We start from the raw sequence: 14,727 nt of genomic DNA on the forward strand, positions 1-14,727 counted from the left end.
TGAACAGGTGAAAAGGTTATAACAAGATGTGCTCACAGAAACCCTCCTCAAACTGAAATATTATATATACACACTACACTGTGAGAGCTGGGAGTTTATGGCGATGTTTAAAGCCACTCTCCACTCGTTTGTCAGTGTTTAAAAATGTATGGTGATGTTAAACATAAGCCACAGATTCCGTATTTACCCCAGTGTAACCTGCAATATACCTTTTTAGAAAAACTAATAGTTCCAGTCGTATGATCTGATTGGCTGAGACATTTTAAAAGCCGTTGTAAATACACAATGTAAACACACACCTATTACCACATCACCAATCCGTGTCTTTCCTTATTGAGTATCTGCCGGTTGAGTCCCAATCCGATACTTTTTTCCTAGACATTAGTAATTCAAGTACATTATACTTACTAAAATCCACCCAGTGTATCTGCTCGACTCTGAATATCTCACATTTAGAAATTGCCTGAGCCCAAGCTGCTGTTTATACACATATGTATATGTAGTCTTCACAAAGAGCTCATATAAATTCCCCCTAGTGGAACATTTAATAGATATTCAATGTAAAATATTACTTACTATTATAAGTAGAAGTTCCCGTTGTAGATCTCTATTTAAGTACAAAAGTCATCATCATCATCATCATTTTCTTCTCCGCTTCTCCATTTCAGGGTCGCGGTTAAGTACAAAAGTGTTTACCTTCAAATGTACTTAATACATCAGGGTAACATTTTGCTTAACACACTGTAGGTGAAAAGACTCTAGTGTCACTCTCGGGTCTCCAGTCTTTTAACAGATCACAGCAGAAATGGCCAAAGATTAAATACAATAAATGATGTTATATCAACTATTACATAAACCCAAGGTGCTGCTGTCCAAACCAAACCGAACCAGAGAGACGCAGACGCCGATGCACAAGTATAAACTTTCACAATGGTATAGGACACTTGTACAGGCTACGGCTTAGGAGTCAACGCAAAAACGTAAACTTGCATTTGGTGTGTTCTCTGCACCAGAACATGTTTTTTTTTTTTACACATTTAGCAACATTAGGTAAGACTTTGAAGTGCTGAAGTAACTTAACATTCACAGTCACAACAACTTTTATTAAAACTCTGCAGCGGGCTTTTAATTTGAAATTACGGATACAGGAAGTGGAGACGTGATGACGCCTGACTGCGGTGTTCAGCAGAGTGCTGGAGGGGATATTCACATCGGTCACGACTGGCTCGAGGGGGAGGGGGTGTGAGCTTAGTAGTGAGGTCAGTGAAGTAATGCTGGGATCGGATCAGGACATCCCTAGTCACAACTGATCAGTGTATGTCCAGGCCGTTCACATTATCTGCATCATTCTGCCTTTAACCAGTTTGAAAGTGATGATAAATACATCTGTAGATAACAATGAATATCTGTATATCTTTTCCACCAGGAGGTTTAAACCTCATCACCCACAGCACTAGTGAAGACCTCGGCAGGATCTAAGGCATGTCAACAGTAATATCCCCCCATCAAATCCCATCTAAAGAGTAGCAGACCGCACACTGTACAAAACAGTTAAGAACACCAAAAGAATGAGCAAACTGTTGCTGAAGATCATACACATCTGCACGATCAGGAGGTCTGGGGGATGATCAAAAAAAGAAAAGGAAAAAAAAAATGAGTTGTAGCTCATTATCCTCTTATCCACTTAGCAGCCCCCCCATACACTCAGAGGAAATGAATGTGCACGGAAAATACTAGCTTTCTGGTCTTTTGACTCTCGTCCTTCTAATAAAAGCAGCCCAGCGTTTACAGTTGGACACAGAGAGTGAAAATCGAAGGCAGGATCCAGTCGAGGCCTGTGTTTACGCAGGCTGAGGGGTGTATATTAGAGGGGGAGGACATGCCACAGAAGTCAAACACAGATGAAGATCTGATTAAAGAGGAAGTGCAAGAAGGACAGATGTTCTACAGCCCGGGTCGTCTGGGAGGCTTCAGACCCCGAATCCGAATCCCAGAGCATTTCAAAGCAGGCCTCGCTTCAGATAGCTGCAGTGTTTGGAGGACAAACATCCATCGTGAAGTTAGGGCGATGGGGTACCCTCAAAATCCAGGGCCGTCCTGGAAACCCTTCCCAGAGAATGGCTGAAGTCATTTGTATGCAGAGAGAGCCTGTGCGTGTTGCGCGCTCTCCCGCAGTTACTAAGGTCTTTCTTCGCTGGGTGAGAAAGGGACATTTATTGGAATGGATGTGAGGGGGAAACAAAACATGTCTTGCCTGCCTGGGACGGCCTGCTCCTTTCTGCCTCGCCACGGAGCTGCTGAGATCCATTTAGAAAAGCAGCACTGTAAGTGCCAGCAGCTCCCAGCAACAAACCTCACACTCACTCACTCATTCTGCCTCACTCTCTGAGGCTGGCTTATGCCAAACTTAACACCAGCCTGTCTGCAGTCGAGCAGTTATTCTAGGAAATGTCACATTCAACCGTATGTGGACTCTATTAAAACACATTATCAAGGTCTCTGTGTTACGAGCCTGTTCTTAAACGTCCAAAAACCCTCAACTTCACCACAACACGGCTGCCTCTGCACCACACGTTCACTTCAGATTACCTGCTCACGCTCCGTACACAAACGTTGTGTTCCCTTTTGCAATTTATCATTTCCCACTAAGCTCTGTAATAAATACAGGCACGGATTGTCTTTACACAACATGCTACAACATGCCCTCACACAGTTGTACAACTTTTATTATCAGCGCTTGCTATTCTGACTTCTGACGTCAAGTGCGGAGACTGAGTCTGTCCAATCACAGCGCTGGACCTGTGTTTATGTGAGAGCGCAGAGACGAGGTTAATCACAGCAAATCAGACACGAGCGCGGAGAAATAAGAGCACTGAGTAAAAACGGAGAAGAAAGAGAACAGAGTGAAAACGGCTAAAAACCAGAGCTTCTGCTCCTCGCTCCTCACTGCTGTGCGCTCGGGGTCGGGGTGAACAGCGAGCGGCTCATTATCATTTAAAGGAACAGGTGCTGAAAGCGGGCGTTCTGAACAGGGCTGTTTACACAGGGGGAGAACACTGTCTGGATCAGCTAGGGTACACTGATTATACCCTACTTAAATGCACTGCACTGTGGAATTGTTTGACTGCACTGAAAATTTAAAACTACGGCTGTGTCCTTGCTCACCGTTTAAATTTTATGGCACTATTGAGCGCATCACCATTTTTCAGAATGTCTGAATCTTGAAGTGTAATTGGAGCATGATTTTAAGAGAAATCTCCCACAATGCACTTGTAATTCATGGTATAAATGTGCGCGGCCTGCACGATTTGGACAGGGCATGCACAGACCTTCGTACATGTAGCTTATAGTTGTAGAGTGACTTCTAGAGTGAGTAACTTCAAACACACAAACACAAGTAAGCATTTCCTCACTGTCCTTTACATTTTTAAACAACTGGAGCACCGGCAAAGTGTGTTTATTTACCGCAGATGTGATGATATCTGTGTAGATATGTTGAGGTATTTAAACAAAACATGATGAATAACGATGTGGGGGACAAAAAAAAAAGGTGCACAAATCTGGTAGCGACAGTAGCTCACTACAGGAGCTGAATGTGCACCAGGACACATTGCGATTTTCTTTGTTGCTAAGCAACAGACCAAGGAAGTGAATTTACTTATGGTTCTTAGCATTGTTTAGGGAACTAAATAGTGCCTCAGTATATAGCACAATATTAATGAGGGATTAGGAAGCCATTTCGGTCACAGCCTGTGTTTTCAGACACCGCTACAAAATGGCGGAACCCCAAAATAGTGCACTATATTAAATAGGGCTCATTTTTGCTCGTACTGACTCTCAGAGCTCAGGAACACATTTAGGGTATAGGTCTGTTTCAGTTCTGTAAAGACGTGGTGAATTAAGCTGCAGAGTCGGTCTTGCCATCAGAACATTGCTTAGAAAATACATTTTCTCAAAATGCTTTTGCTTTGTTTCTATCTGAAATGGTTTAACAGCCTTGGAGTTAGCTCTGTTTGGAAGCCATAGCAATGATGATTAGCGTGGAGCGCTGGAGCATGGAATATGAGTCATACACCTCCATCACATCGGCGTAAACACACTGTGTTCAGAAAGTGGCACCTTGTAACTACGTCAGCTTTAAAACATACCAGGAACTTTAATATCCCATACATTAGCTTCATAGCTCCCCACAGGCCCGGACCTACACTGGCAGTTCAGACCCAACACTAATTTCTTATGTTTCCTACTTTTAAGAGACCACCGTGCCCCAGTTTATCTTCTCCAGCATGTGAGACTGCTTAACATTTTTGCCCCACAGACACATACCTCTGGAAATCCATCATGTGACTGTCACAAGAGGTAATTAACAATTTATTTAACATTTTAGGATCATTTAGCTGTTGGGGTTTTCAGCCTCTGAATGGATTCTTGTTCTAAATATAGTTTGTTGTTCTTGTCCTAATCTCCTTACGACCTGCACATTTGTGCTTTCTGAAACGACGTATTCTCGAATTACATCAGGTTAAATATGGTACAGGCTTAGTTTGCTGGGATTATCGGACATATACTAAACAGCATTTTGGCAGAGGGTCAATCGAGAAACAGTGCACTGTATCTAACGGCTTATGATGACTTCTACATCTGTAATGAGCATGTTCTGAGGAGGAAGTCAGCTTTTTTGACTTGACCCCATGTGGGGTTTATTCTCTTTTTTTATGAGCTTTGTTGCATTTGGAATGGTTTTATTACAGCTGAGTATTTTTACACTGCTCCCTCAGAGCTGTTTCTTGTGGGGGGTCAAGTTCTTGTGGTGGCTCAAAACAGCCCCACCATCTCTAATAAAGTAAGACTGTGGGACCAGCAGCGCTTTACGGCTCCCTCCGGCCCTCTACCTGCGTACTGTACAACACCAAAACACACAGCACGGGCTTGTAAACCAATGCTTCCGTGAAGTATTTCATATTTCATTAGTGACGCAGTAAACCGGAGCGCTTACTCCATGCGCCATTGACCCACCTGAGAAGTCTACGGCGCGAGTACAAGATCGCTTCCCAGGAGGCTCTGGTTCGGTCTCTTCCTCCTGACACCTCAGATGAACTGTTATGTTATACACCGTACCTGTTCAAACAGAAGCTTTGTAGTTTGAGCCGGAGCCCTCATGAACGACTAAGTGTCAGGACCGCCCGCTGTGTCACCAGCGGCACTGTGGTGTTCTACCCACTCAGCGTATAGTGAAGGTGCGAGCAGCACATGGAGCAGGGTTTTACAGAGGTCAGCGGGTTGACGTGCCGCTTTACTCAGTAACTGGGCCACATTGAAGCACTCAGGCTTTTTTATGTTTGCCTATTGCAAAGTGCCAAAGCCTCAGCTCACTGCTGCACGGCTATATCCCTTCTACACCGGCTGACCGCACGGATTTTATAGTATTTCTTGGCTACCTCCAGCACCCCAGTTGTTCTGCAGTGCGGTCTCCTCCAGTTTCTCTTAGCGCCTTATCATTGCAAAGCATCTCCACTAAACTGGGCAAATGTCACTAAGCAGCCAAGCCACAGAAGGCCTCCCAAATTAAATGCTTATTCGAATAAAAGGACATAAAGCTCTGTGCTTTGTAACCTGATGAAAAAAAGTTGAAACCCCAGGGAGCAGTTGGGGGTTAGGGGACTTGAAGGTACCTTTAACTGGATCATATTTCAGACAGGCTTGTACGTATGATAATCTACTCAACTCCACTCAGCTTTGTTTTAAATTTCCAACAGGTGAATCAGGTCCTGGTTCTGGAAGCGGGTTCTTGTTTAGTGGCTGTTCTCTCGTGGTTCAGAGCGAGTCGAGTAGGGACTAAACTGTGGTGTGTAAACCTTGCAGAGCGCTGATTGTCCAGAGAGAGTCGTCACTCTACGCCACGCAACGCAGACGACCAGCACCAACTCTCCATCTGTAAAATCTCCAGCTGCAGCAGAGATCACGTTTGTTTTTATCCGACTCACGACGGCAGCTCGTAAGATGTTTGTGTTAAAATGATTATTAAACAGATAGTAGAGTCTGGTAAACCGAGTAGCGAAGGCACTGTGTAGTGGAAACGTGCAAAAAGACAGCAATAAGTCATAACACTGCCAGGATAATGACAATCACTAACCAAAATAATTACGGCTTTGGAGATATTAGAGCAAAAAGCAGGCAGCATGACTCTGCACCTCCTCGCTTGGTGTACTGACTCAGAAAGCATTTAAAACACTTCATACACAGCCTCTCAGTAGTCTCCGTCAATGGTGCTCTCCGCCCACATGTAAACAGACACTGATATAGTCGCTGTCCAAAGAAGAACCTGTATCTCCATGTTTGTGAATGTTTAGTTTATTACATGATTTTAACACAGCAGCTGTCCGTCACACTGTGTGAAAAAATCATTATTTTTTTGAACCAATAGAAATGCTCCAAAATTACTCCGAATAAAAGCTTTTTACATTGGTTTTATATGGTTTTTTTCTCTAAATGTACTAATTTGGACATTTTTTTATTCAATGGTGGCACGGTGGCACAGAAGGTAGTGTCACAGTCACACAGCTCCAGGGACCTTGAGGTTTTGGGTTTGAGTCCTGCTCCGGGTGACTGTCTGTGAGGAGTGTGGTGTGTTCTCCCTGTGTCTGCGTGGGTTTCCTCCGGGTGACTGTCTGTGAGGAGTGTGGTGTGTTCTCCGTGTCTGCGTGGATTCCTCCCACAGTCCAAAAACACACGTTTGTAGGTGGATTGACGACTCAAAAATGTCCATAGGTGTGAGTGAATGTGTGTGTGTGTGTTGCCCTGTGCCACCCCCTCCAGGGTGTATTCCCGCCCAATGATTCCAGGTAGGCTCTGGACCCACCGTGACCCTGAACTGGATAAGGGTTACAGATAATGGATGGATGGATGGATGGATTTTTTTATTCAGACAGCAACAATATTTTTCATGTGCTAACCTGAGCACTGTCAGCACTTTGAAGGTTTATTCTGATTATCCCTGTGCACTTCTGCATACACACACATTCGTTTCTCACTGGAGCGTTTGTGGCTGAGACTGCCTCCTTCAACATAACAGGCCTGTGATTGGTTGCTTTGTGTGAGCTTAATTTCCTTTTGCTGCAAATGTAGGAATAGTTTTGTGAAGGTTTAGCACTGAGTTACCAGTCTCTCACTAAACAGTCACTCTAGAGTGTCTCCCTAGAGAGTCTGGCAGGGCCGGAATACATTGTAAATACACTCCATATAGGAATGTCACAGAACAGTGGCACCTCCAGAGAACACAGGGCGTCCAGATACTCGAAATACTCAGGAAAAGAGTGAAAAATCTTGGACTTTGTGGAGGTCCTTGCTGTCTGGTGTGAGAAACACTGCTACAAAATAATCACTTTTGGGTTCCTAAAGGAGCGGTCCTCAGACTGATCCTCAGGGACCTCCAGAATGCTCAGATCTTATGTGCTGTAAGTTAAGACCAAGCAAAAAAAAAAAATCAATTGAAAGACTTTCTGTAGCTCCCTGAGGACTGATTTAGGGACTATATTTAAGGGTCTACCCATTAGGGAGCCTTCAATTGGACTCTTCCACCTATGACTGGCTCAGCACTGCCCCAACTCCCCCCTTGCCCCACCCTCTATTACACACCCACACACACACACACACCTACCAACCTTCGGCTGATTCTGGACTCATGAACCCACAAATATGTACCACTCATTTGTTCTGTGCTTGGGGGAGGCTTAGCTAACACATAGCTGTTTTTTTTTTTTCTTTTTGTAACTGAGCTGTTGACACAGGAAAAAAGAAAAAGAAAAAAAAAAGCTTAATACCATTGTTCTGTACAAATTCAAGCTATTTCTCTGAGTCGCACGTCCAAACCATGGACCATTCAGGAATTTTTAATAGATGCATGCTGGGAAGTGAAAGGCTGCGCTCAGCCATTAGCGCTCAGAGTCATGTTACAGTGATGTTGCCATAAGCCATTTACACAATATTTTTCTCTTTGAAAGAAAAAAATAAAGGAAGGGCAAGGCTCTTTGTCTGGAACTAAAATATACTGAGGGATTTAGCAGGCAGTCAGGCCTTTCTTAGTTTAATTAGGTAATCGCCCGTTCTCCACAGGCTGTGGCTTAAAATATATACGTTATTATGAGAAATGAGCATTATTGTACATTATGTTTAGTCCCTTTTTTTTAATTTTGTGAAACAAACTGAAGATATAGCTCTAAAAAGAAGTGTATTTCCAATCATAGTTTCATAAAGAATACAAGACAGAGTTATTTATTGTAAACTCTGAAGGATATTGAGGTAGCAGCCTTGTTTACATTATACCCGATCATTTAATGACACCTTTTTGTTGCCTGTGTGAGATTATCTATCTTATTTAAAAGACCGTTGGTTGGGAAACTCTAATAGGCGTCTTGCCTGTGAGGTAGATGGTGGACAACAACTCTAGAAGCTGCACTTAATTTAATGCACAATGAGGAAAAGGTGTGTTGTTTTTGGCTGCAATCATTCAATGTACAGTGGGACATCTGTGAACAAATGGCCCAAAGATCCCAAAATATCCAGAAAATGGACTACATTTGTCCACTTTAAACGGGCACTTTGGAAAGGACCCTCCGCTCACTCCGTTATCTGTAGCTCATTTAACTGGCGCTTTTCCAACAATATGGGCATGTAAGGACACCAACGAAAGGTGTTCAAGAGCCTCTGTAACATGGAGGTAAACAGGGTAAGGACACTCACTTCGCCTGTTTTAGTTGGTGTTAGTTAACGTTAGCTTGACTCGCTAAACTCGGTGCTCAGATTATACTCGGCTACGTAGCTGCATTACGGAGGTTTATAGTGTCGGATGAATTCGAGTTCGACTTCGATCACATTTACAAGAGTAACGGTACCTCTACATTTGAGTTTAGCTTATTGCTAGGCTATTGTCATGAATAATGTTGGTTATTTAGCTAGATACTGTCATAACAGTCAGTCATAACGGTGTTTTACCGCGGCGTTGTTCGGCTGTTGTCCACCAGTGACGTCACGGTCGAGAATTTCCGTAGCGAGCTCGGGTTTTTCCGTCAGTTTAATAAAATTGTCAGTTTTAAAGCAAATTAAGCTGCTATTTTCATTTTAATTCATACTTATATCTGTCACTAACTACAATAATGTGGAATATTCATGGAGGTCCATTAAGTGGTGCTTAGCCTTTAAAGCTCCACATTTTCTCCCTCTGTACCTCTGTAAAATCAGCTAATGGCTAAAGATCACAGTCTCTGAAAAGAAATTGTGTTAAAAAATAAATAAATAAAATCACAATTTTTTCACACCACATCCAGGTTTGTTTAAAATTCTCACAGACCATTTGGTATATCTTAGGACACAGAATGACTCACTGAACTGTAAAAGTGAGCTAAACCTCCCGGCGGTGGGCAGCAATGTCAGACTCCAGCTGGGATGCTACTTACAAAGCTGTTGTAAATCTGAGCACTAATCCCAGAGCCGTCTTATCCTTTTGATGAAGCCTCTCTCTAAAACTGATGTCAGATCAGCACAGTCAGCACTGAATATGTTGTTACCTGCGGCACTCCGCTCCAGAGGTGGGGTGTGAATGTGTTAAACGTGGCTCTAAAGTGAATGAGGGTAGCATTAGGCTACGGTGGGGGTTCTTTTCACTTTCATAACTTTCAGTAAGTTATAATTACACACGGACTCTGCCATGAGACCTTTTATAAGATCTGGATCTGATGAGAGTTGTGTGTTTTGGTGATGCATTTTTACAGAAACGATTTAAGCTATTTGGGTGACTACTGACTTCCAGTGTTTGTTAGCAACATTAGCCTCATAGCTTTTGTTTGAAATTAAAGAAGCAATATTCTGACTCAAGCATATCTTAGGATCCTCTCCATGCAGTGGATCAGCTAATGTACATTAGACGGTTTGTGGAGCTATTCATTTAATGCCAGGGGAGAGCAATTTGACTCTGCTATTTAAAGATTTGTCCTGGAAATACCAGTCATGGTCATGTTGTACAATGGTTATTTCCACTTCCTTTGAAAACACACCACCCATCTTCCCTGGTTGCAGCTTCATAACACAAGACAAAGACCTCTGAAATAAGTAGAACAGGGTCAAACCATGCTGTTAGTTATAAAAAGTTCAGTCAGATATATTTTTTAATATATGAAGGAAGCAGGGAAGGTAACACACACCGTGGTCATGATGGTGCATTGGAACTATCCAGTTACACTGTGTCTCCAAGTGTTTGTAGACACCATTTACTAGTGAATTCAGCTACATTCCACAGCTTATATATTTATTTTCTAAATTTACTATTTACTAAAAGCCAGATGCCATGGGGTTGTTAGAGGGGTATTAGACTGACCCTGGTACTAACCAATGGAATTGGAGTAATGGAGCTACATATAACACCCCAGAGATGAGCTGGAGTGGAGTCATCCAGGACTCACTAATGTTCACACAGACTAATGCAATCAGATCATCACAGCTATGTTCCAGCATCTTGTGTACAGCCTTCCCAGAAAAGTATAGGCTCTACAAGTGTGTATTGTGCTCATTGTGTGTTGGGATTAAAGTGAGCGCTATCCGTTTTCATCAGTGTTCAATAGAATCCACACAGCCATTTCGCTGCTTTCGTTTAGAGCATTAATGCAGGCGCTCCCAGGATGTGTGCAGATTTAACAGCCTCATTAACTGTTTTAATTCGTTGTTTGCAGCTCTGTATCGAGGCGTTGCTTTGAAACAATCACGAGGGCATTCTGGCTCAGTGCTGGAGGTTTGATTCCAGTATCTGCAAATACAGGACAACTCAGAGCTATAAAATGGAGCTGATGTAATAAAATTGATTCAGTGATTAATTACTGAGCTATTTGCAATTTTACGAGAGAACACCGGGTTCTTTTATTGGGCCTTGACTTGTTTTATTAAGAGCCAAAAGTACCACATTTGTGCATTCAATGATTTATGTTTTCATATCGAGGCTTTTTTTTGTTGTTGTTTGTTTGTATTTGGGTGAGAGCCACTGAAACTGGTCTGTCCTCAGCCATCAATACAAATTAGCGCTGTGATTACAAGGAGCAAACAGCTATAAAACAGCTCTGAACAAATTGGGAGCTTTTGGGTGCTAGAATGAGGCTTGAAGCCCTTCTACGAGCTTGAGATTGTGACACTGTAGGTGGGGGGAGACTGGCATGCTCAGCTCCAGGCCAGGATGGAAATGAATGAGGAGATGTGAGAGTTTAAATGACAGATTACTTCATGTTCTGAAGATTTCTTTCTATTTCTGTTTTTCTGTATCATTTGAATGTAACAGGGGCCATTTGGAAAAAGTCAAGAGGCAATCACCTTCACACTGGGGACCACATTAATACCTGCAAATGTGTTCTGGGGCTGCTGATGTGGGTGAGGTTTATGCCGATTGCTGCCATAAGTATTCAGCCAATCAGAAATGATTATGGATGTCAGTCAGTCAGTGAGTCGTTATCTGTAACCCTTATCCAGTTCAGGGTCGCGGTGGGTCCAGAGCCTACCTGGAATCATTGGGCGCAAGGCAGGAATACACCCTGGAGGGGGCACCAGTCCTTCACAGGGCGACACACACTCACACCTACGGACACTTTTGAGTCACCAATCCATCTACCAACGGGTGTTTTTGGAGCGTGGGAGGAAACAAGAGCACCCGGAGGAAACCCACGCAGACACAGAGAGAACACACCACACTCCTCACAGACAGTCACCCGGAGGAAACCCACACAGACACAGAGAGAACACACCACACTCCTCACAGACAGTCACCCGGAGGAAACCCACACAGACACAGAGAGAACACACCACACTCCTCACAGACAGTCACCCGGAGGAAACCCACGCAGACACAGGCAGAACACACCACACTCCTCACAGACAGTCACCCGGAGGAAACCCATGCGGACACAGGGAGAACACACCACACTCCTCACAGACAGTCACCCGGAGGAAACCCACACAGACACAGGGAGAACACACCACACTCGTCACCCAGAGTGGGAATCGAACCCACAACCTCCAGGCCCCTGAAGCTGTGTGACTGCGACACCTACCTGCTGCGACACCGTGCCGCGTAAAATAAATTAAATTAAAAAGAGCAGTACGAAAGCGTCAGGCCTGAAAGCTACTAAAGTCTTACGATACTTAAAGCCCTGCTCTCTCTGAGTGGCTACAATCTCCATTTCCCTTGACACTCCATCACTGCAGGTGTCTGTTGAATGACATCACAGACCTGGGTTGTTAATGGTCTCCTCCAAGTGTGTTTAGCTGTCCAGTGCTGTTGCATTGACAGCAGCTTAGAATGAAACACTGCAGTTTCACATATCTCTGAGGAAGCACTTGATGTCTTCACTCTCCCCGCTTGGCAGCATCATGTGACTGGGAGAGATCCAGCTAAAGGGTGGAAACAGGGATGATTCACACCAATCCATAAGGGAAAAAAAAGTAATACTTTATTAAAAACACTCAAGAAATTCCAAATCCTGCAAAACTGTAAATAAGTAGAGGCCCTTGAGTCAGTGATTGGAAGGAAGGCTACCATTGTGGGTGTGCTTGATTTACGGACAGAGACGATTTGCAGAGAGAGCTCTCCTGACTGGAAATGCAGGGAATGCTCTCACAGGATCTGATCCCTTCACCTAAGAGCGAGCAGCATTCCGCGGTGGCAGCGGTGAAATAGAGCAGCGGGATTTATTACACACGATCCCTCTCATTCCAGCCCTTACCTGACGTACGCCGTGTCATGAGGTTCAATCAAGGGTGGAATCATGTCGGAAACTTTGCCTTGCTGTTCCCGGGATGAATTTTCCATTTCATACTGAATTTGTGTTGTTATTATTATTATTCAATTCCATGCTGCAGAAAATGTGAACCACCTGCTGCATGGAGCCCTGAGAGAGAGAGAGAGAGAGAGAGAGAGAGACAGAGAGAGAGAGAGAAAGAGAGAGACAGAGACAGACAGAGAGAGAGAGAGACACACAGAGAGAGAGAGAGAGAGAGGAGAGAGAGAGAGAGAGAGAGAGAGAGGGGGGAGAGAGAGAGAGAGAAAGAGAGAGACAGAGACAGACAGAGAGAGAGAGAGAGAGAGAGAGAGAGAGAGGGGAGAGAGAGAGAGAGAGAGAGAGATTTCTAAGAGCAGATTGATGCCCGTCCTCTCCTCCTGAACCCAGGCCTTCCTCTCCAGTGCTGCCCCTGGTAATCATTTGGAATCCACACTAATAAATGCCCCATGTTTTCCATGGTCCGTCCGAGGGCATAGAGTTTACAGTTTGTGTGGCCTGATACTATCCCAGATGAATCCTCTCCTCCTCCAAAGCCACCGGTATCGCGTTTGCGTTTTCCATTATGTGATGGCGTGTGATTGGGAAGCGCAGAGACGTCTGCGCTCTTATTCTCCACCTGAGCAGACCGAAGAGAAAAGACCAGGATCGGAAAGTATCCGCCCGTCCAGACGACCGATTATGCGAGGTCACATCCACATCCATCTCTTGCCGTTAAAACTTCATCAGGATAAACACAAGAGTACGAATCCCATGAGTCATTCCGACATCGGATATGAACAATTCTGGAAGCAATTTCTTTCGTGCAAAAGCTAATGCTATTGCCAATGAACTGCATATACTTACTGCATACAGCCATAACATTTAATCCAATCTCTTCTTTCTACACTCACTGTCCATTCTCTCAGCCATTCTACAATTACACACTGTAGTGCATATGTTGCTCTGCATACTTTGTTAGCCTTCTTCAGCGCTCAGGACCCCCACAGAGCAGGTGTGATGTGGTGGTGGGTCATTCTCAGCGCTGCAGTGACACTGACGTGGTGGTGGTGTGTTAGTGTGTGTTGTGCTGGTGTAGAGTGGATCAGACACAGCAGTGCTGCTGGAGTTTTTAAACCCTGTGTCCACTCTGTGAGACATTCCTCCCTCGTTGGTCCACCTTGTAGATGTAGAGTCAGAGACGGTAGCTCATTTTTCCATTTGGAATATTATGAAAAGAATGGGTTTTTCTTTTTTTCTTCCAATTTGCAATTTTCTTTGCATATTTATACAGCGACACACGGAGCAGCAGGGTCAGCATTTGCTCGGCCACTGCGGTCAAACCATCTACACTAGGCTTCTCTGTGCACGTCTATAGCTGTGTTTATTGTGGAAAAGCACAGAAAACTGGACTCTGTGTTATAATTACACACTATTTACTGAGTTTTAATCACAAAATCAAACCTTTCTGGTTGAAAAATAAGTGCTATAACTCTGAAATGAGAACAAACCCCAGAACCTGAATCATCCAATTTTCCCCGTGTGTGTACTGTATGTATGTGTAGTGTGTAAATGCTGACACTGCTGCTGTCGGACCTTGAGTATGAAGACATTATTCACTGTTTGGTCTCCCCCCGCTGTGATGGTACAGTCCTTTCACTATCACATTAAAGCCAACTTGTTTCTGCACTCACTGTTCATTCCCTCAACTCCACTGACCACACAGGAACACAAATACAGACTGCTGTCCATCTGTTGCTCTGCATACTGTGTTCACTACAGTGTTTTACCCAGGTTGGTGAACTATTCTCAGTCCAACAGTGAAACTGATGGGGTTCACAAACTCCTGCAGCGGCTGCTGTGTCTGATCCACTCATACCAGCCCAACACACCCTAACATATCACCACCACACTGACCACCCAAAGTCATGCCCCCTCT

This window comes from Hoplias malabaricus, chromosome 7, assembly GCF_029633855.1.
Source record: "Hoplias malabaricus isolate fHopMal1 chromosome 7, fHopMal1.hap1, whole genome shotgun sequence".
Classification (NCBI taxonomy): domain Eukaryota; kingdom Metazoa; phylum Chordata; class Actinopteri; order Characiformes; family Erythrinidae; genus Hoplias; species Hoplias malabaricus.